The sequence below is a fragment of the Sorex fumeus genome, unplaced genomic scaffold (assembly GCF_029834395.1).
Source record: "Sorex fumeus unplaced genomic scaffold, SorFum_2.1 ptg000072l, whole genome shotgun sequence".
NCBI lineage: Eukaryota > Metazoa > Chordata > Mammalia > Eulipotyphla > Soricidae > Sorex > Sorex fumeus.
In genome coordinates this window covers 63,899,233-63,921,017 of record NW_026606129.1, presented here as the reverse complement: position 1 = coordinate 63,921,017, position 21,785 = coordinate 63,899,233, and the positions used below count along the sequence as shown (strand labels likewise).

The 21,785-nt window shown below is 37.3% G+C and overlaps 1 protein-coding gene and 1 non-coding gene across 10 annotated transcripts in view; one reads left to right on the top strand and one right to left on the bottom strand.

Moving 5' to 3' along the window:
- Positions 1–21,785, top strand: part of CADPS (calcium dependent secretion activator) — a 550,520-nt gene that overhangs the window by 14,561 nt on the left and 514,174 nt on the right. The gene's annotated exons all lie outside the window — the stretch shown is intronic.
- Positions 8,028–8,130, bottom strand: LOC130037990 (small nucleolar RNA U13). Its single transcript, XR_008794559.1, has one exon. It is a non-coding gene; the product is annotated as a small nucleolar RNA U13 (small nucleolar RNA).

The following is a 21,785-nucleotide window of genomic DNA, read 5'->3' as shown; positions in this document are numbered from 1 at the left end:
ATGTCATCAGCAAAGCGGAGGTGGTGTAGTTGCCGACCATCTATCTTCACTCCCATGTTTTCCCATTCCAGTCATCGCATGATGTTCTCGAGGGTGGCACTGAAGAGTTTCGGTGAAATGGTATCACCCTGCCGCACCCCTCTCTTGACATCAACGATCACTTCTTTGTAGAATGGTGAGATCCTGGTAGTGAATCCGCAATACAGCTCACGGAGGATCCTGATGTATTGGGCTTGAATGCCCTGATTGGCTAGGGCTTCAATGACCGCTTCCGTCTCAACAGAATCAAAGTATTGTTTTATACTCCACAAATGAATGGAGTCCTTCTATGTCTTTCCCTTTTTCTGACTCATTTCACTTAGCATGATACTCTCCATGTCTATCTATTTATAAGCAAAGTTCATAATTTCATATCTCCTGACAGCTGCATAGTATTCCATTGTGTAGATGTACCAAAGTTTCTTTAACCAGTCATCTGTTCTAGGACACTTAGGTTGTTTCCAGATTTTGGCTATTGTGAACAGTGCTGCAATGAACATATAGGTACAGATGTCATTTCTACTGTGCTTTTTTGCATCCTCGGGATATATTCCCAGAAGTGGCATTGCGGGGTCATATGGAAGCTCAATTTCTAGTTTTGGAAGGACCGTCCATATTGTTTTCCAGAAAGGCTGGACTAGTGAACATTCCCACCAACAGTGAAAGAGTGTCCCTTTTTCCCCACATCCACACCAGCACTGGTTGCTTTTGATCTTTTGAATGGGTTCCAGTCTCTGTGGTGTGACATGATATTGTTGTTTTGATTTGCATCTCCCTGATGGCTAGCAACATGGAGCATTTTTTCATGTGCCTTTTGGCCATTTGTATTTCTTTTTTGAGGAAACTTCTGTTCATTTCTTCTCCCCATTTTTTGATGAGGTTGGAAGTTTTTTTCTTGTACGATTCTACTAGGAGACATACACTCTTAACCTATGTACTATATTAACTACATTGGAGAGTTCAGCACACATTGCTTCAATGCAACTCTGTTTTTCCCCCCTCCCCTGATTCTATAGAGCTGATTCTGTTTAGAATTCCCTAATCTCTGGTGGTTAATGCTTTAGTCTAGTGGGCTCTTAATAAATAGTTGATGCATATATTCATAATCATTAAATTCATGATTGTTTAGAAAACAGTAAAAATATTTTAACTTACATTATAAAAAAAGTTCTACCCATTTTCCACATTTAAAAAATTATATCATTTACTTGTAATTGATGATGATTCAATTAAAAGTTTAATTAAATTTATGTTTCCCCGTACTTTGTGATGCTCAGGGGATACCGCTGGTTTTGTGCTCAGGAATCCCTCCTGGTGGTGCTTGGGGTACCATATGGGATGCCAGAGATCAAACCCAGGTCTGCCACATGCAAGACATGCAAGGCAAGTGCCCCCTCTCTCTCTTCCTCCCTCCCCTCTTTTGGGCATTGTCCAGCACCACTTCTTGAAGAGATTTCCTTGCTCTACTTCATGTTTTTTGCTCCTTTATCAAAGATAAACTGACCATATATCTGAGGGTCTGTATCTGAATTTTCAATTTTCATTTCTTTCCCATTGATATGAGAGCCTGTTCTTATTCTAGTACCACACTGTTTTAATTACTGCCTCTTTGAAGTACAGTTTGAAGTTGGTGAAAGTAGGGAAAAGTAATGCTTCCCATCTTCTTTTGCTGGAGGATTGCTTTGACTGTTGGGAGAAGGGAGTGTTATTGTTTTATTTGGGGAAGGGTTATTATTTTGAGGGTTATTTAAAAACTATGTATCCAACCTTTTTTTTTTAATAAATAATGATAATTTCTCAGAAAGCTTGATATAATGATAGAAGCCTCTGAAAAAGTTTCAAAAGCAAACTTGTCAATTGTTTTGATAGTAGTGATATTTCTTGGAGATTAAATTTAACAGTAAACTTGACATATGTTGGGAAGTCATTTAATTAAAAATTAATTTATATTTTCAAATTTCAATTTTACATAAGTACTTTTACTTAAAGATCTCAGACTTGTTTTGGACCCCTGGAAAGTTTCAAGATGGAAAGTCAGTGCTTCTGTCTGAATAAATATGAATAAAATAGCTTTTGACCCATCTTAATGAAAAAAGTGGTCTTTGAATTTAGACTTAAGCTACTGAGAAGATCAAAGGATAGAAATTTATATTTGGGGGCCTGGAGTGGGGAAGAAAAGTCTCTTTCACGTATTCAAGAGGAGATACTACAAAGAAAATTTGAGTATCTCTGAGCAAATACATTTGCATGGTATTTTAATACTGGAGATAAAAAATAAGAACAGTTGACTCTTAATTGTGGATGCCTTTAACAGATTAAAAAATTGGGTGGAGCAGGAAACTTATCTGTAGACAGTGGAGAATCACTGAAAGATTCTGAGCGGGCAGTGACTAAGGTATTTTTTGTGGCGGGGAGGTGGGAGGTGTGTATTTGTGTAGGGAATTAGGTCACACTCCTCTGTGCTCAGGGCTTACTCCTGGTTCTGCACTCAGGGATCACTCCTGGCAGGCTCAAGGGACTGTCAGATCTCTGGGGTGTCAGAGATTTAACCCCTACCAACCGTGTGCAAGGCAAGGGCCCTACTTGATGTACACTATTAAGCAAAGTATGGAAAGCTTGGAGTGAAAATGGGAGAGGAAGGGAGGTGAAAATGTCTTTACATTATGAGAAAGGTCACAGATTGGCTTGAATGTTTTATCTTGCACAGTTAATTGTTAAAATTTTGCAGAAAATTTTCTAGAAAGATCTTATAGAATTAGTTTCCATGTGTATAATTGTCTCAGATAGTTAATTAAAAAGGTATTTTATTCGCACAATTGTTGAGCCTTGTCTTCATTTTTTTTTATTAGAGTCATTTTTATGTATTTGTCATAATGCTTGGGGTACATGTCTTTTTACAAATTTCATACATGCCTAGCAAGGTGCCTGCCCTTTAGATTATATTTAAGTACAGTGACCAGTATTCTTTTCTCTTCCTGTGCAGGTGCAAAAGCATTTCTGCACGATATAATGGAGAACATAATGACTATTGGAAAAAGATTGTACCACCAGATCTGATTTAATTCCAGAAATTGTACATGTAATCCTTTTTGGTTCCAGGTAGCTTAGTAGATATAGGTGGTTTATACTGGCCCCAAGAGGACAGAAGCCCAACCATAATCCCAAATTAATATTAAGGCCACAGCAGGAGAGAGGAAAAATCTAGACATGAGATGCAGGTTTGGGAACTGAAGAAATAATTTCTAAGCATGCTTTTGATAGACTAAAGAAGAAGCTTATGCACGTCCTTAACAACAAATGATAAAATTCCATTTCAAAAAAGAATGCTTAAGCATCTGGAAGACAGTGTACTTTCAATTGCATGCTCTTCTTCGCTCCTTCTCAAATGGAGTCTAATTTTAATGGCAAAATTACTGGATCACACTTATTAGTGGCCAGAGTAACTTACATTAAAAAGGAAGCATAAGGTTTCTAGTCATTTCTTTTCTTGTACATTCTTAGGTAACAACACCTTTTCTGTCCTAAACCTCATTTATTAAGGGAGATGGTAAGATTTAGATAAGGGTTTTTGGTTAGGAAAAGGGTATATTTTTCAGTTCAGTCTTTCAGAGCTCCAATGACAACATGAGATGTAATCATCCATTTGTTGTTATCTGTGTGTGTAGTTCTCCTGAGAAGGTAGGTTGGTCTAAGATATATTCAGATTTACTGGGTCCCAAGTCTTCCTACCATCTTAATGACTTCCAAATACCTCATTGAATTCTGGAGGGTTACAGCAGCTTCTTTGAAAAAGTTATATTGTAGCTTTGCAACAAATAGGATCCTGGGGGAAGCAAGAGAATAGATAATCAAGAGACAGCATGAGGGAGAGACATAGAAATCACCCAAAGATTTGATCTAAGACAAGAGATCAAAAAGAGAGATTAGAACCAGGCAGTGAAAAATACTGAATACTGTTAGGCTTTGTCCGTTGTCTTTTATTTGATGGGTAGTCAGGAGCCATTCAAAATAATGTATATACCTGGGTAGCACCAGTGGACATGCTACTGAACTGAAATGTGGGACCTGTCAGAGAAAGTGCAGGCCTCTGGCTGATTGCCAAATGGAGCGTGATTAGCCTTGGCTTTGTCTTGAAAGGTTTTCCTCTAAGATATTTGGGGGCTTAAAGATTTCTGTAGAATAGTATCATCTATATATATCGTCTAAAAAAAGTCTTAATTTGCAATGAGCATGATTTTTCTGTAGTGCCGTTAGAAGCAACATCCTATCAGCTTTTATAATGCCTTCATATCATTTGCCAGCCATCCTGTTTGCCTGGCAGTAGAGAAAAGAAAAGGATTCCTTCCTACTATCTGTGTTCCACAGGCAGTGGATGGACCGCTGCGTACTGTGATTTGCTTTTTGTATGAATCTTCAAAGCGAACATGTGACTTTCTAAGGTTTGTATTTGTTTTAAACAGAAAACATTTACCGATCCCTTCCCCCAGTCCAAGCAGCAATTATAAACCAATGTGGATTTGCTATTCAGCCCAAAGAACTTTTCATCCTTTTCTCTTCATTTCTCTGTGCTGAGAGCTCAAAGCTGTCTTTTAGTCAATATTCAATTAGGATTTGAGTCAGAAGGCCATGTTGAGCTTTTACAGAGGGACACAATGCAGTCACTGCACTGACCTCTGTGTGTGGAAAACAATTCATCACTTTTCACTTAAATAATGTAGGCCTCCTTCATTGTAAGTTAAATATGCAAAATTGTTTGCTTTCTTATGACCTGGTAATAAATGATGGCATTAGAAAAGAAACCGAAATTCAAAATTATGCCTATTTTATGTGCTGAAAATTTAGATCTATGATTTAGAACATTTTCTTCTTCACTCACAGTGAAGAGAACTCTGCTTTTCCTGTTTTGTGTGCTCATCCAAGTGCTTTTATGTAAGGCTTCTCTAATCACTACCCTTTGACATACTCTTTTGATTCCAGCATAATTTATTGCTCAACGTTATCTTTGTCATTGAGCTTTGGTTTCAGAACAAAAATAATTCACTCCCATGATTTGAAGGAATATCGAACAAAGATTTTCTGCAAATCTGACGGCAACAGAGATATTTAGAACACGCAGTCATTTCTTTTGATTTACTTACACAAAATTAGCTTGTCTACTTGAAATGCCAAGGTCTTTGGTATAACTGTTTAAAGATATTTATGATAAGTGGGTTGAATATTTATATTAGTTCCATATCCCCAGACTCAGATAAGCAATACATAGCATATTATTAGAATGATATAGATAATTTATAAAATTACCCAGTGGCTCCAAACAGCACGTCCAATCATTTGAGATGATTCAAATGAAACTGTTAATTATATATTGTAAATGTTTATTTTTTAAATTGTATTATTATTATTTTTGGATTTGGTGACCATATCTGGTGGTGCTTAGGGGCTAGTCCTGGTACTTTGATCAGGAAGTCATTTTCAGCAGAGCTTAGGGTATCTCGTGGTGCTGGGGACAAAAACTGGTCTGGCCATGGGCAGAACAAGAATTATCTATCCCTTGTGCAAACTCTCTAACCCCTGCAAATGTTTTTAATCTGTATACTATGCTTTTTGTGGACATTATTGGTTACTTACCCATTGCTTGTGCCCAAATTCCAAACAGAATTAAAGGTTTTTCAGGCAATATTTTCCCTCTGTCCCGAGCTAACTAAATGTAGATTAGTCAAAACCATTTAGCTGCAAGGCACTGTTCTAGAAATGCAATTGGGGCATATGTGACCTCAGGACCCAAGTTGATTTACTCTTCCTTTGCTGATTGACATAGCAAGAAGTCTGTGCCACCACTGCTTCTAGCCCTCCTCGTCAAATCATGAGGAAACTCAATGGAGGCTGAAGATAGTGGAGTAATTGAGATACGACAATAACTTGATTTCTGCTGACAGTATTATGCTCCAGACCTGGAGTCTATCTTACACCTAGATTTTCACATTTGTAGTACATTTCCATATGTAAGTCATTTTTGGATGAAATTTTGCTTAGAGGAAAAACCATGCACTAGACCATGCACGATTTCTGACAATCATCTGCCAGTGTGTATGTTCTAATATTGTGGCTACTGTAAGATGGTGCTGCAATAAACATAGGTGTGCATATACATTTTTGAATTAGTGATTCATGCTCTTTGGACAGATAGGAGTATGATTGCTAGATCATATGGTAGTTCTATTTTTAGAAACTTCCAAACTGTTATCCATGGCGGCTATACCAATTTTCATTCTCATCAATATATAGAGGTTTCCTTTTCTCTATATCCTCTCCAGTATTTCTTTTTCCTAGTGTTTTTGATATAAACCATTCTTACAGGTGTGAGACGGTAACGTTTGGTTTTGATTTGTATTTACTGATTAAGCATTTTTGCATTTGCATCTCTTTTATACATGCTACTGCCTTATTATGTTTCTTTACAGTTTCTGATTATGTTCCATTCATCTTCCATTTATTATCAATTTTCAAGAGCTCTTCCTATTTCATAATTTTTTTCCTACCACTTTTATTTACTTTTTATTTATTTTTTGAGATTTTTATACACTTTATTTTCATAAAGTAGTTCACAATAGGTATTACAAATAATATTCCAACACCCACCCCACCAGCCAGCATCTCCCCACCACAAGAGGGAAGTGTGTGAAGGTTGTTGTATTTGATTCTTGAGCCATTTAAGGCTGTATATAAGAGAATACAAGCAAACAAAACGAACACTGTCCTCCCATTGTTCACCGATTTGCTCGAGCGGGCCCAGTAACATCTCCATCTTGAGACTTGTTGTTACTGTGTTTGGCATATCGAATACATCATGGGTAGCTTGCCAGGCTTTGCCAGGCTTTGGTAGCTTGCTGGGCTCTCAGAGAGGGGCGGAGGAATCGAACCCGTCTTGGCCGGGCTGGCTGCGCACAAGGCAAATGCCCTACCGCTGTGCTATCGCTCCAGTGATAAGAGAACACAAGCAAGTATGTTAAAACCAAACAAATGTGTTCATCAGTGGGCTAGAGTATAAGAGGTCTCCAGGAAATACTGCATCGCTCTCCTGGGAGTTTTATTTTATAGTCTCTGGCTCTTGGCCATTGATGAGATTACATGGCGAAAACTGGGGAGCTGGGTGGAGGAGGCCCAGTCTAGATCCGAGCAGGCTTGGAGATCTCAGTCACAGGTCCCACATACCTGGGTTCCTCTGTTGATTCCCTCATGGGTGAGGCTTGTCTGAGCATGTGGGAAGTGGCCTTGAGCGTGGCTGCAGCTGGGTTCTGGAGGTTTTAAGCTGCAGGGGTTCTGCTTGGGGGAGGGAAACTCAATCCACCCTCTCCGAGATGCCCCAGTATAGACATCCTGGGGTGGGGTCAGGAGATTCCTACTTATTTATTTTTGTTCCGAATCATACTTGGAAGCAATAACATGTAGGGGGCCATGCAGTACCAAGGCTCAATTCTGGGGCTCTAGCAAATATGGTGTGGGTTCCAGCTCCATTGAACAGTCTCCGAAACCTTCACAGAGGGATTTCATTTTGATTTTCTTATTCTACCACACCTGGCAGTCCTTGGGGTTATTCCTAATTAGGTACTCAGTGGGTCACTCCTGACAGTGCTTAGTGAACCATATAGTGGAAGGTAATCCAACCCAGAACTCCTGCCCTTTTTAATTATGTTTTTAAATAGTACATTTTTCCAAGTTTATGTTATTAATGAATGAAGTTAGTGCTTTGTCATACATGTGCAACTTATGTTTTGCCATTTGCCATTTGACCTTTTAAAATTGGTTAATGTTGATTTATCTTTATCAAAACCAAGTTTTTTACAAGGTGAAATCTGTATGCTTTCTTTCTTGATGGCTTCTAGGTCTTATGAAATAAAATAATTTTTCCACCCTCAGGAGTCTGAAAGAATTTATCCATTCTTCTACTGGTTCTATCGTTTAATTTTTTTAACTTTGTATTTTTTTTACATAAAATAGGTAATGTTCCAGCAATATTACAAGGTTTGATGGAACCAAAAGCACCTAAATGTATGAATACCCAGGCATTGTGCTTATGAAACACAAAGGAATATAAATTGCAGTTTTTCACTGACCTGAAGTTTATTTTAGCATAACTAATGAAGTATAAAGCCAACTTTCTTTCTGAACAATTAGTATTTAGTTGTTTCAGCTTCATAGATTATTTGCTTTACAACATGTTAGACTTATTATGTATGTTAAATTGCTATTAATATTTGAGTTTATTTTTGTGTTCTAGGTGGAAAATTATTAATATTGCTTTCCCTTTATGCAACATAATAAAACTATGGTTTTATTGCCATAGAGTTGTTACAGGTCTTAGGATGTATTAATTGAGAATTTCCTTTTATTATACTTCAGATTATCCCTGGCTCTTCCATTATTTTTTTCATTGGGGAGTATATTTTAGTGATGTCTATTTTATAATAAGTAAATAAATATTAAACATAATTTTATAACAAATGCATTATAAATACATAAGATATAATAAATAATAAATATATACAATTATTTTCTAATAAGTATATAAATATATACATAAATTATATGCTAAATAATAAAAGGTCATTTGAATTTTGACTGAAATTCCATTGCATCTATAGATTAATATAGAGAAAGTTGACATTTTAGTTACGAAATAGGATAATCCTGTCTTATCCTAGTGATGTTTTTAATGACTTTACAATTTTGACCTGCCCAAGATTTTTTTCTAGTTTTTTAATGTTTATACCCCGAATATTTATTATTATTATTTTTGCCTTAGTAAGCTATAATATTTACTAGTTGACTATCTTAATTTACTTCAGTCAGAACTTCCCATGCCATCTGCAGTTCACAGGTGCTCAGGTCTGAGGGGCGGCCCGAAGACTCCAGATCATGTCTGACTGCATCAACTAAAAGCCATATGTCCACAATGAGTAATTGTACTATCCAAACTTGTTTAAGCTGCTTTCAGTGGTCATTATACTTTTATAATTTAATTAAATATGGTATAAATTTATCATAAGCGCAACATCTTATCATCTCATTCCTAATTCGGTCAAACTGGCAGGCTACCAAATGTAACATGCCCACACGGCAGAGTCTGGCAAACTCCCCATGGTGTACCCAATATGCCAAATACCAGTAACAATGATGGGTCTCATTCTCCTAACCCTGAAAAAGCCTTGAATATGGCACTTTAAAAAAAAAAAATCTCAGGGCTAGGACAAAGAAAACGTTACTGGCACCTGCTCGAGGCAATCGACGAACAACAGGGTGGTCGTGATCGTGATCGTGATGGTATAAATTAGTTTGATCGGATTGTGAAAGCAACGGATGGTCTTTAGTTACGTTAACCAGGGTTATCTTGAGAAGGCTCAGTTATATCTTTCAATGTTATTAAATTGTAGTTGGGCTAAATGGCACTAAAACTGTGGAGTCAAAGTTAAAAATCTAAAGATTCTTTAGTAATATCATTTTGTAAGTTCTTTAATTTTTTCTTCCATTTAAAATTAAAAAACTGAATCATAGACCATATAATAATGGTTGTAAAAGAGGATGTGGAACTTCAGTGAACGTATACATAAAATCAAGGTTGTAACTCTACAAAAATGTCTTTTGAGGTGGACAGACGGTAGACCGGTGTGAGTGCTTCTTTTTCACACTGCTGATGCTGGCTCAATCCTGAACTCACATACGCTCCCAAGCACCACCAGAAGTGATCACACAGCCAGGCGTAGTAAGCCCTTAGTGCAACTAGTATGACCCCCAGTTGTACAAAACAAAATAAAACAAAATTTATTTTGAAACAAAACAAAATATGAAAGTCTGCTAGAGCACGTTCTTTGCGTGTGGGAGACCTGGACTGGTCCTTGAGCACTGAGCCAGGAGTAGACCCTGAGGACACCACTGTGACCCTCCCCCCTCAAAGAAACAAAACAAAGAAGTAAACAAATAACTTACAGATTTTAAGAATAGCTGTTATTAACTATAAGAATAGCTGAATAGTTTGTGATTCTCCAATTTATGTTTTAAATTAACCAACCAGGTACTATACCTTGCATAGACCTAGAACAATGCTATAGTTGCAGGGGGCCCCGGTAACCACTCTCCGGCCCGCGGAGGTGGCCCGAGGATTGATCCGATGGTGCAAGGAGGGACCAACCGAATGAACACGAGACACAAGAGACAGAGTACAGTTTAGAAACAGAGAGAAAAAGGGACAGGCTTTATTGAGGGATACAGGCTGTTTATATAGGGTCCGGGCAGCTCAGTCAGGAGCAGAGGCAATATAACCATATACGGTAAGGTCAGCAACAAGAGCTTTACCTAACATTCAAGGTAGACATTTGCACATCAAAGGGTCTTGTGGCAGTAGGTGCATCCTGAGCTTTACATTTGTATATCAAAGGGTCTTAGGGAGTAGATGCATCCTGGAGGTTACTATAGATAAGGCCAGATAAGCTGTCAGCCTGATGTGTGGCTATAGATCAGGTATCTGCTGAGATCAGGAAGTCCTGGGAGACTGTCACCAATGTCTGTCCCAAGCAGTTCCTAACATGGGAACCATGGCCAGGGTCTATGAGAGGGCTCTGGGCTTCCCACATATAGTAGTTCAGGTTTTTATTTGCATGTACAGTATATATGTACATATGTATGTATATATACACAAATATAGATACATATATTTACACACACATATATACACACATATATGCATATACACATATGTATCCATATGCGGTTGGAATGATAGCACAGCAGGCAGAGCGTTTGCCTTGCACGCAGCCAACCTGGCCAACCCAGGTTCGATTCCTCCACCCCTCCCAGAGAGCCAAGCAAGCTACTGAGAGTATCTCGCCTGCACGGCAAAGCCTGGCAGGCTACCCATGACGTATTCGATATGCCAAACACAGTAACAAGTGTCACAATGAAGATGTTACAGGGCCCGCTCCAGCAAATAGATGAACAATGGGAGGACAGTGACAGTGATAGTGTCTATATGTGTGTATTGTCATTCTAAATAGTATTGAGCTATTTTGGGTTTGTCTTGACAATAGTTTAAAAGGAAAGCAACGAATTTTGCTTACTTTTCAATCATTTATTTCTTCTCCTAGTTTCTCAGGTTAACATTAACTCCTTGTCAGCTACTGTACATAGTCAAGTAACATGTTGTTTATACTTTCAGGTACATGAACTTTAAAAGCTTTTTATATGAGGCAATTGATTCTGTTTTAGTCATAGTAAAGTAGCTGGAACGTGATACCAGAGAAATAGTACAGGAGGAAAGGCACTTGCCTTTACTTCCCATCTAAAGCAGGACATATTCTCCATGACACTGCTGGAAGTAACTTCTGAGGACATCCCACCAAAAAGCATCCGAGAAAATAGTTGAGAAAAACTTACATATAGTGGAAACTTGGTGTTCCCCAAAGGAAGCAAGTCCAGTTTCCATGCAGAGATATTTATTTAACTTGAATAGGGCTCATTCTAAATATCTTACCCTAGAATAAAAGATTGAAAATCTATTGAATAAATATTCCCATTAAAACTGTAAAGTAAAAATGCATATAATATGGGTTAGCACCTTTTAAAAAGTAAAAAAAAAAACAGCACTCTTCTCCATTTTTGCTATTTTATCTTAATTGAATCATAATTGATACACAATATTTTAGTTTCAGGTTTATAGCATAATGTCTTGGCGTTCGTCTGCATTGTACAAGATTCATTTCATTGACTAACTTTTTCTTAGCCTCTCTCAAATTTGCAATGCCATATTATTATTCTGGATTATAATTCTCCAGATGTATATTATATTGCCTCAATTTATATTTTATAATAATTTTACTGTCCTTTTCCTTTTCTTTTGTTGCGATGAGTTGCAGTATGCACAGGCTGTGCTCATTCCAACTTAGACACTTGTGGAGTGTACACACATTTGCTTTTGTAGTGCTTGCTGCAGGTCACCATGGTGCTCACACACTGGCTCAGCAGGGGTCACACTCCTGGCCATGGTGCTTGGACATGTTTTAGCTGCAGTGCTTTCTGTGCAGGAGAGGGGACATTTCACCTTCACACACCCAGCTGCAGCGCAATGGAAATCACATACCCTGTTGCAGCACTGTGAGGCGCATGCTTGGTACATGTGAACGGCGCTGAGATTGAACATGGGGAACATGCCAGACAAATGATTTGACCCCTACGATACATCCTGTCTTCGAAAGTTTATCCTCTCAATCCCCTGCACCCATTCTTTTCTGCCCATCAGACCTCTACTTTTTTGGCTAATATGTTTTCTGCCTCTATAATTTAAACTTAGTGTGTTTGAATTCCTTTGATACTTTTTCTCTTTGATTTATTTGGTTTAGCATGATTTCATATGGAACAACGAAATTACTACAATGGCAGGACTTCATTTTTCATGACAGTTATTCTATTGTGACTTTCTATCACAACTTCATTACCCAATCATTTGTCAATGGATGCTTGTTTGTTACCGTATCATTGCTATTGTAAATCATAATACAGTGAACATAGGGGTCATACATATCCTTTCAAATTTGTGCCTTTGGAGCAGGGATGGGGGAGGGGCACGAATACCTTGAAATGGAATGCTGGATCCTATGGTGGTGCTATTTTTAATTTTTTATGTGGTTCTGGGGATTGAACTTAGTTCTAATGCATATAAGGCAGGTGTTTTCTCAATCAGCCACTTTCCCACTCGGCTACTTTTTTATTTTTATTTTTTGAGGAACTTTTATATTGTTTTCCACAAGGGCAGCACCGATTTCTACTCCCATCTACTGTTGGAGGTTCCCGTTTCTTCACATTTTTACCAATAGTTGTTGCTTCTCTTCCTAATAGGAATGAGGTAACATCTTATTATGGTTTTGATTTGCACTTTCTTGAAGATGAGTAATGTTGAGCATCTTTCATGTGTCCATTGGCTATCATTATGTCTTCTTAGGAAAAATGATTTTTCAATTATTCTGTCCAGTTTTCAACTGGCTTTTTTTGGTGAACCTCTCAGGCATGTTCAGAGGTTCTATCAGGGACACGCAGGCAGTGCACAGGGTCCTCCAGGACAGTAGCTGGTGGTGCTTTTGGGCCACGCAGTACTGGGGTTTGCACTTTGGGCTTCCACCTTGAACCCTGAACTACCTCCTAGGCCTGTTAGATTTTAAAAATTGAGTTACTTGTAGTTTGGGACACCAGTCATCTATGAAATATGTGATTTATGAATATCTTCTCCCACTCTCAGTTGCTTTTCCATCTTGCCGATGATTTTCTTTGCTGTATAGAAGCAACTCCCTAGTTTGATATAATTTTCATTTATTTGTTTTTGCTTTTATCGCCCCATACTTCTGGAGCAAATTCAGAAAAAAATTACTGAGACCAGTGTCAAGGTTTCTACCTCCTGTATTTTCATCTTAAAATTTTTTAACTTCTGGAATTATATTCAAAATTTAATGCAGTTTGAGTTGATGTTTGTATATGATGTGAAATTGTTGCCCGGCTTCACTATTTTGCTGTGCAGTTTTCTCGTTACTGTTTATTGAAGGGAGTCTTTTCACCTATTGTGTTTTTTGCCTCTTTGGTTGAAAATCAGCCATATATGTGGTCTTATTTGGGGGCTCTTTATTCTGTTCCATTGATCAATACCTTTTTTTGTTGTTGTTGTTTTTGTTTTTTGCTTTTTGGGTCACACCTGGCGATGCGCAGGGGTTACTCCTGGCTCTGCACTCAGAAGCTACTCCTGGCGGTGCTCAGGGGACCATATGGGATGCTGGGAATCGAACCCGGGTCGGCCGCATGCAAGGCAAATGCCCTACCCGCTGTGCTATCTCTCCAGCCCCTCAATACCTTTCTTTTTTTTTTTTAAAAAAAAACCCTTTATTTATTTTTGCTTCTTGGGTTACACCCAGCAATGCTAAGGGGTTACTGCCTCTAAACTCAGAAATTATTCCTGGCGGTGCTTGGGGGACCTTATGGGATGCTGGGATAGAACACGAGCCAGGCAATTGCCCTATTCTCTGTACTATCACTCTGGCCCCAATACCTCTTTTTATACCAACACTATACTGTGTTGATTATTCTAGCCTTTATAATATTTTTGAAATTGGGAGTCTTTTTGCTTGGTTCTTATTTCTTAATATTGTTTTAAATATTTGAGTCCTTTTGTGGAATCATAAAAATTTTAGGATTATTTTTTCTGTGCCTGTGGAAAATGCCATTAGAACATTAATGGAGATTACATTGAATTAGTAGTTGCACTAGGGAATGGGGATATTCTTCCATGAATGAGCATAGATGATCATTCCATTTCTTAGATTTCATTGTAAATCCTTTAATTCCTTGCTTAGATTTATGCCCACGTATTTCATCTTTTTTTGATGTACTTATAAATCTGATTGTTTAATTATTTTTCTGATAGTTCATTATTGAAACGCCACCTATTTCTGTGTATTTTATATCCTGCCATATCATTGTATTATTATCACAATTACTTCTAGTGGAGTTGGTAAAGTGTTTAGTATATGAAATAATTTTGTCAACATACCCTGATTTTTACTTCTTTTCAAATTTGGATGACCTTTTACTTAGGATTTTTAGTTCTCTATTGAATGAAATGGCAAAAGCAGGCATAGTTGTCTTATTTCTTACAGAAAAGTTGTTGATATCTTCACTATTGTGTGAAACATTAACCATAGATTTGCCTTATTATGTTGACCTGTGTCCCCTCCACATTTTTGAGAATTTTTCATTGTAAATGAAAATTGAATTTGGTCAATTCAATTTTCTTCACCTGTTGAAATCATCATGTGAATTTTATTTATTTTGTGAATGTGGTATATCATGTCAATTGTTTTGCAAGTGCTGAAACATTTTTGTATTCTTGAAATGAATCCCATTTGATTTTATACCATATGATCATTTAAATGTATTGATAAATTTTTGGCTAATATTTTATTGATAATTTTTGTATATATGTTAGTCAAGTCCAGTAATTTATTTTATTTCATTTTTGTGGTGTCTTTGTCTGGTCTTGGTGTAAGGATAATAAAGGATTTGTAAAGTGAGTTTAGAAATAATTTGTCTTTAATCATAATTTGTCTTTTTAGTAAATAATTTAACATGCACCAAAGGAAAAAAATTAGACTCAGACTAGATGCTTCATGTTAAAAGAAGCTAAGGATAAAAAAAATCTTACTATTTAAGGTTTCTTTCTTTTCTTTTTTTATTTTTGTTTTGTTTTGCTTTTTGCTTTTTGTGTTGTACCTGGTCATGCACAGGGTTTACTCCTGGCTCTGCACTCAGGAATTACTCCTGGCCGTACTCAGGGGACCATATGGGATGCTGGGAATCGAACCCGGGTCAGCCGCATGCAATCAAATGCCCTACCCGCTGTGCTATCTCTCCAGCCCTTCTTTCTTTCTTTCTTTCTTTCTTTCTTTCTTTCTTTCTTTCTTTCTTTCTTTCTTGGCAGTGTGATTTACAGTACTGATAATGATTAGGTTTCATTGTTGCTGTATTCCAACATCAGTTATGACTCACAATCTCAATGAATTAATAGATATCAGATATCTTTTTGCAAGTTAGACTTTTTATAACCTGTCTTCTCAGTCATATCCATGTAGGAAAATACCATGTAATTTTTAAAGTAGCATTGATGGCCTTCTTATTGGTCTCTATCTTCTTTGACAATAGAGAATACCCAATCCCTTGGGCATATCCCATATTCTAATCATTACTGCATAGATTAAATAAAGTAGTAAGGTTTTGATAAATTTCATCTCTCAGAAGGGTGCGATTTAAGCTCTATGTTGTAGTCTTTATCCTGCAATTTTAGATATTTAAGGATGAAATTCTCTGCACCAAGAAACTTGAATATATTTCTTGCTTCCTATAATTTTTATTTCACAAAGCTATGGCAGAAACATGAAAACTAATGTTCTTCACCAATTTGTCATATTCATTTTAATCACATACATTCTTTTCCTCTATTCACATTATTTAAGAAATGTTGAACTTTTAGTTTGGAGATATTGACAAAAAATACTTTTTCTGAGCTATCTGTATTTTAGTTAATTTCTTTTTTTTTAAGTTTGCAAATTTTCAAAATGTTGAGATAGATGCCAATGGAGCAGCAGTAGGTTGAACATAAAATAACAAAGAGAGAATTCAATCGTCTTTTCACTTATTTTCTCATATATGCTTTAGACATTCTCTCACAGTACATCACAGTATTTTGGACTGGAGGCCATAAATACTGAAAACAGTGTAATATATAGAGTATGATGGAATCTATTCTGACTTGACCTGGTAAATTATATTTTATGTTCCAGAGATTCTCCATTTTTATGTGCTGCCTCCAGAAAGAATTGGAAAAAATAGCAGTGGTCACAGTGACGTTTTCTTCTTTGCTCTGTTGTTCATTTAGAAATTGAATTCATTCTCTTTGTGCAAAATTAATATGTCAAATGAAAAACAAAGTATTTGAACTGCTTATAAACGCTTCTTAGAGCTTGTGGCTTATTTACATATCACTAGAGAGAAAGGTGCTGAAAATATAATCAGTCTTATATATTTTAAACATGTTTTAAACTAAAGAGCCATTGAATATTTTTTTAAAATCAGTAACATAGCTCTGATCTGGGTTATTTAATTTTGCAGTTATCTATTCATTTCCGGCTATGTATCTATGTGCATAAGTAACTAAAATATCAAATGTTTGGGAAAAAAATATCCTAAGGAAGACACAAAAAGTACCCTAGCTTGTAAAAGCTCTCAGAAAGAGTTTCTAACCCAGGGTGAAAATATATTTGGAATAATAAAGTTATTCAAAAAGTAGATATATGCAACAGTTAAAGCAAGTGATGCTGTAGACACATGCAGTGTCTTTGCCTATTCATTTAGTAAGTTGGTTTGGGGGTCAGGCTCTGTGGTGCTTCGGAGGCTGTTTTCAGGTGACTGCTCAGAAGTCACTCCCAGAAGTGCTCAGAGTACCGTATACTTCCAGGACTCAAACACAGGCTCCAGCATGCAAAACATATATTGCAGTACTTTTAAAAAAATTTTTTATTAATGAAACACCATGAAGTACAGTTGTATACTTACAAATTTTTGTGCTTGGGTTTCAGTTATACAGTGATTGAGTACCCATCCCTCCCTCCACCAGTGCCCATTCTCCACCACCACTGATCCCTGTATCCCTCCCACCCCCTCATCCCCCCATCCCTTCCTGCCTCTTTGGCAGGGCATTCCCTTTTGTTCTCTCTCTCCTTTTGGGTGCTGTGGTTTGCAAAAGTGGCATTGAGTGGCAATCATGTTCGGTCTATAGTCTACTTTCAGAGTGCATCTCCCATCCTGGGAGGATCCTTCCAATACCCTTTATTTGGTGCTCCCTTTTGTTTGTTCTTTGCAGCACTCTTTGCAGTACTTTTGAAGCATCTCCTCAGCCTTCACATGCTGATTACTTTAAAAAAAAATAATTAGGGTGATATTTAAATAGAAAATGCTTCGGGAATTAAAAATAAATGCAGGCTAGGTGGGCCACTCATAGCAAACCTCTAAAAATCAAATCAGTAAATTGGGGCCATTTTCTCAATATAAGGAGAAATAAATTACTAAAAAGATTGTGCATGTGTGTGTGCGGTTCGTGCACAGACTTGAGCTGTGTATAGTTCCATAATTAAACCACGGAGTCAACAAAACTGAAAGCAGGAGATCCAAACCACAACCTACAGGCTTAAAAATGTGATGTCGAGGAAGCAGACCTAGGGGGCTGGAGGGAGTGGGAAGCCTGGGGACAACTGGTGGAGAGAATTTGACACTAATGGTAAGGTGGGTGCTGGAACATAATGTGCTAAAACTCAACAACATTACATTTTCTTAATAAGGTAGGAGTACTGCTATTTATTCAGCCATTGATTAAGCTGATTGAATGAACAACACATTGCTTTTTTTATTCAAAATGTTAATTTTATTTTATTATTTTATTATCATTCACCCCCACCCCCTTTATATTGGTTTACCGTGGGCTACAGTTACAAAGCTCTCATGTTTGAGCTTCGGTCCTAGAATCATCAAACACCCATCCCTTCAACCAGTGCACATTTTCCATCACCAAAATCCCCAGTGTTCCCCCCACACCACCCTGTTCCAACCCTTCCCCTGCCTGTGTGGCAAACAATTTCCTCATATTCTCTCTCTACTTTGATTACATTCAATATTTTGACACCAGTACCACCACCACGCAAACCTGCCAAAAATGCAATGCTAGACGATTTGTTTTGTATTGCTTGTTATGGACAGAATATGATGTCCAGGAAATTCTGTGTCATTCTCTTCTAGGAGCTTTAATTTGTAGTCTCTGGGTCTTGGTTGTTGACGAGAATACGTGACACTGGGAGCAGTTTGTGAGTGTGACTGCCAAGCTACTGGAAAACTGGGGACCTGGGGGCAGAGGTCCAGTCTCCCCATCCAAGTGGGCTTGGAGATCTCAATCATGGGTTCCCGCTTACCTCCCTGCTACTGACCTTAACTGTGTCTTTTGATCTCTTTTGAGATTTATGGGTCTCTGAAATAAGACAAAAGAATGAGCTTATCTAGCTGAGCTGGAAGTGGTTTGTGGGTGTGTCTCCCACATACCTAACTTTTGGCCATTTAATTTCTTGGTAAACTTCACCCCAAGTTGTTGGGGTCTGGCCAAAGGCACAGCAGCAATTTTGGGGGATCTGGAAGTCTGAAGGCACCATCAGGCTGCTGTACCACTCACCCTGGAGGTACTAGTTGACCTGCTGGAGGCACCATACCCCCAACAATTTTACATTTTTTAAAACTCAAGGGTTTCATATGAGAGAGATGCATTTTCTCAGCAAGATGCATTTTCTTGCTGAGCGATGCATTTTCTTGCTGAGTCACATCTCAATACCCCTAACATATTTTAAGGGAAAACTATACATATATGTTTTTACAATACAAGTAACTAGTGTATGTGGGTACGAATAGATTAGAAAAGGTGACCAAGTTGCTGCAAGGAAATGTTAACATTCTCATGATGGGACCATTATTAATGGAACTTAGTTCTTTCCAGGGGAAAACAGAAAAGAGGGATGCATGTGAAAGTCACACAGGCAATATACATGGAATTTTTATAACTGGAATTGGTGGGGTAAGAACATTTTGTTAGATCAAAAGCAAAAAAATTATTGACCAAACTTTCTAAGACATTTATGTTACATCAAAAGGACTTAAAAGCATATAAGAATAGAGTGGCCAGAGAGGGTTCAGATAAGCATTAGTAAGAGTAAGAACTGAAATAAACTGTAGCACTGTCCTCCCACTGTTCATCAATTTGCTCGAGCGGGCACCAGTAATGTCTCCATTGTGAGACTTGTTGTTACTGTTTTTGGAATATCGAATACTTCATGGGTAGCTTGCCAGGCTTTGCTGTGTGGGCGGGATACTCTCCGTAGCTTGTCAGGCTCTCCGAGAGGGACGGAGGAATCGTACCTGGGTCGGCCGCATGCAAGGCAAATGTCCTACCTGCTGTGCTATCATTCCAGCCCAAAATGAATTAAACTAAAAAAGTTATTCAAATCTTCATGTTTATAATAATGCTAAGGAAAAAATGAAACCCGTTGGTTACTTTCAGAGGATATCAGAAAGTCAAAAAATATATGTTGAAAACTGATAAAGGGAAAAATGAAAAATAACATCCTTTTTAATAACTGCCTTAGGCTAAGATAAAGATAAGAGTTTTCTTCTTTTTAAAAATGTTTTTATTAAAGAGCCATGATTTACAAAGTTACTGGTAACATTTTAGACATACAATAATTCAACAACAATCCCTCCACCAATGTCAACTTCCCTCCACCAGTGTTCCCAGATTCTTTCCCCATCCCAACCCCCACTCCACCCCCATCTGTCAACTTGACAGGCACATTACAAAGTTTCAGTTGTTGCTTCTTAGACCTCATATTTTTAATTCTCTTAAGGGAAAGTTTTCAGCCCACATTTGAAGAAGAAATGATACATTGCAATTGCTACTGAATACATATGTCTAGATAGTGATTATAAATGCTAACTAAAAAAAAATTTTGTGAGTGCCTTTTGGTAGAAACACAAGTTTACCAAATAGATTTAACATAAAACTGAAATTGAATATGAACTAAATCTACATCTAAAAAAGTATTAAGGATACAAATTTCAGTGGTGAACTTTCAATCTTATAACTGTTGTTATCAACTCACATTGAATAAGAGAAATAAGCATTTGGCTCTTTAAAACTTTGATAGATGAGTCACGTCTAGTATGTAAAGAAATATTTGAATTTAACTTCTGCCACCAAATAAAAAGAATACAAATAATAGAGGAACTTGTCTGATGACCAAAGGGGATGAAATCAAGACAGTTCAGCAGATCAAAAACTCTGAAATATAACACTCGCTTTTTTTAATAACAAGAGGTAGAAGAGAGAGAGAGAGAGAGAAAGACATACAAGGAGGGAGAAGAAAAAAATACATTAAAAGAAATTTTAGGGTATATTAATCAATTCTAGCAAATGCCTCAGAACAGTAGAGATTAAATGGGGGTTATAATATATTAACATTCATTCTTGATAAATGTAATAACAATTATCATCATAATATATGGGCTGGAGAGGTGGAACAGTGGATAAGGTGTTTGCCTTGTACACAGCTCTCTAGGGTCTGATCCCTGGTACCCCATATGATCCATCAACCCACCAGGAGTGATCTCTGAGCACAGAGCTAGGAGTGGCCCCTAAACAAACCAAAAATTGTCCAGCATTTTTCATTGCAACTGAACTTTAGATCAGTAGATTGAATGGTTACTCTGAACCATATAATATACCATTAGATATATGATCTTTCTAGATTATTAGAATGACTCTGAGGTATGTAGTTTGACCATCTTTTCAGAGGAAATGGAGCTAAGACTCCAAGAATTAAGGCTCTTGCTCAAGATCAGACATCTTAAAAATGGAGACTCTATATGAAAAACCACAGTTTTAGGGTTGTTTAGCATCTGAACACTTATTTGGGGGAAACTTTGAAGAAGTGAATTCTGGGACTAATTCTTCTATGATAAAAGTTCAGGAGAGAATCTCTCACAGGGCCTGCATATATGACTTGTGATTGGTCAATCAAATGGATATTTCCTTTTAAGATGAAAGTGTTGAGAGTTGAAGCAAAAAAAATAGGAGCCACTTAGGATGTATTACAACGAAAGTGATAGTAGCCTATGTCAATTGGGAGTAATAGTAAAGTAACAAGCTCTGCTCAATGATGGCAAGTATCCATGACTATTTTCAAGCATGATTTAGCTCTTCCCAGCTTATAGCCGTTGGTTCCTTTCTGTTTTCCAAAGTCAAACTTCCATCCCTGAAGGACCCTGAAACTTCACACTATGCTTTCTATAAGTTTTTTTTCCCTTTCTGTTAGCTAAAATTAGTTTCTTTTGTTTGTACTAAAAATTTTTGATAAGTTTATCTGAAAGTAAGCCTGTAACTATACCGCATAATTAAGATCAATAGACGTCAGTACTTTCTCTAGATGATACATGATATGAAGAGTCCATTTCCTCATTTGTATTTATGTGTTGAATAATCTACCACTTAAAATTTGTTTCTGTTACTTTGTTTGTGGGTCAGGCCACACCCAGCTGTCTTCAGGGCTTACTTCAGACTCTGTATTCAGAGA